We start from the raw sequence: 2,452 nt of genomic DNA, 5'->3' as shown, positions 1-2,452 counted from the left end.
TATGCCCTGTTGTGAGGCCGCCTCTACCGCCAGTGCACTCAGGGCCCCTTGCCATTAGGTACGTTCATTGAGTTCTCGTTATTTGTCTCTTTCATATAATTAAAAATATGCCAAACTAACAAACGAAAGAAACTTATCAATGCTTAGTATATGGATGTGAAATATAAAAGCAAAGTTTGTTAAATGTAAGGTTCAGTAATGAGCATTTGTCGACACCTCATGTTTGGTAGGTGGAGCGGGCCAAAATGCACCGCAGAGCATGCCACACACGTCCTTGCTGCGTACCGGGCGTCACTGGCTACAGTACAGGCCGAGCAGGTATTCGGTTAATTTAGTTTGAATTCTTATGACCATGTTTCCCTCAATTCTTATGACTACGGGCCGAGCACGTTTCCCTCAAATGCACCGCACATGCTTTTATTTTTGTTTCCCTCAATTTTTATTTTATTTTGAATTCTTGGATTGTTGTAGGAATGAGTTGATTTCATAATACCATCCAATCATTTTGTTTGATACTTGGATTTCCATCCCATCATTTAACTCAATTGGAATGTCCATCGTGAAGTACTTCACATTAGAACTTCCATTTGTAGCACCTGCATGAATACTTGCTCGTCCTTACATAAAGTAAAACAAAAGTAAAAAATTCTTGAATGTTAAATCAAAGGGTTTTTTCCAAATTGGGTTGGATTGAAGGGTTTTTTCCAATGCAACCCAACTCACATGACTCAGGTTAAGTTGGGTTAAATCAATGGGTTATATATAAATTTAGTCATATATATATAAAGTAGAATTTGGCTATATTCTTCATTATGTACGGAAACGTTTGTGATTTACACCGAAAAAAAAAAAAAAACACAGAATAAATTGTCCCTTTTCCAAGATGTTTGAAGCATGTGCAACATGCGCAAAAGATTGAGCATGAAGTCTTGGTTTAGTGCAAGACAGTGAGTTCAAACTTGTGTTGCAACCAAAAAACAAAAACTCCACCAATTGTTACAAATGTCATTAAGCTGATGCAATGAAGAGAAGACGCACATATTGGATTATGTAATTGGTTATAATTCAATGAGAAATTAATTTACCTAATAGTATACCGAAGATAATCAGATTTGTCTTTGGTTGTATTTGTGTGCTCAAGTAATTCATTTGATTTTAATGATGCAACTTCGAAACTGACGATGACATCTTTAAATTCTTTCCAGCTACTAACTGAATCAAAAGTTTGTGTTCATTTATTGATTATGTCATTATACACCGTTTCAACCTATTTAACATGAGAAAATAGAACCCTACAACCATATAGAAAATACAAATTACAAGAGTCTGATTAAAAGATGATGTGAAAACATGACATGATACAGTCATATGTCTTTACCGTCTCATCCCATCCAGCAATCATGGTCCCAACAGACAGACCCATTCCAGGGTAAGAGTACAGAATGTTTGCCAACAGCTTTGATGCTCCTGTAACTGAAATTCTGCCCTTGTTTGCCAATTCGTGCAATCGGCAAGAAAAGTGTCAATTAGGAAGTGACAAAAGAAGAAAAACACATCATATTGGGTTTTAAAGCTACTTAAAAAATGGGCACTGCCTGTGATGACATATTCACACCAGGGCATGCCAGGAGCTCAAACTATTTTCCATGGCTAGGCTATGGTCTCTTCAGTGGGCATGGGGTCAGCCACCACTTAAATATTTAAGTAAAATGCCTAATGACTTTGCATAAACAGTCAAATTAGAAGTGACAATGCAGCCCCAAATCAAATTATATTTCCTTTTTGGGAGGGATTATTATTATTATTTCTACCATTTCTATTATCCATCTTCAAAAAGAACTAAGGAATCAGTGTTATGATGAAAATAAATTTTCTTTTTTTGTTAGTCAAGATAACCCAGTATGTAGAAACCCTCACCACTACACCAATTTCTAGCAACCTAATGTATATACAAAGCAATAAGACTTCACTATACTAAAAAAGTTCACTTAACAAATTGGACTTTTCCTGAGAACATCAACACTACAAAGCAGACAGCATTAAGCTAACGATACTAACTTATCATAATCGTTATACACTCACTGACTCAAATTAATTGGAGCCAACATGCCTGAAAAAATATGTTCTAAATCTGGGGAAAACAGCAAAAACATTTTTAATGCATTACCTTAATGCCCAGATTTCTGTGCCAAAACTGACAGTCAGCAGCTATGAAAATGAACTAAAAAATTTCAAAACAATATTTCTTGAGACTTTATATAAGGCGAATGATTGTAAACGCAGAAGATATCAATTAAATTCTAAACAACAAATTTCGTACTATAAACTTGACAAATATGGGTCTTTTCAGAACAAGGGAATCAAGGCATATTAGAATACAAATGATATTTTCAAAACGCATGGCCCCTGCGCAAGGATGACACGCATAAATCGAGAAATGGTCCAAATTTTT

General features: G+C 35.4%; 1 pseudogene; it reads left to right on the top strand.

The window, feature by feature from the left end:
- Window positions 1-2,341: 2,341 nt before the first annotated feature.
- LOC126701290 (U6 spliceosomal RNA) lies at window positions 2,342-2,452 on the top strand (annotated as a pseudogene).

The sequence above is a fragment of the Quercus robur genome, chromosome 9, assembly GCF_932294415.1.
Source record: "Quercus robur chromosome 9, dhQueRobu3.1, whole genome shotgun sequence".
In the NCBI taxonomy this organism is placed as follows: domain Eukaryota; kingdom Viridiplantae; phylum Streptophyta; class Magnoliopsida; order Fagales; family Fagaceae; genus Quercus; species Quercus robur.
Note: the sequence above shows the minus strand (reverse complement) of the source record. Positions and strands in the feature narration are given on the sequence as shown.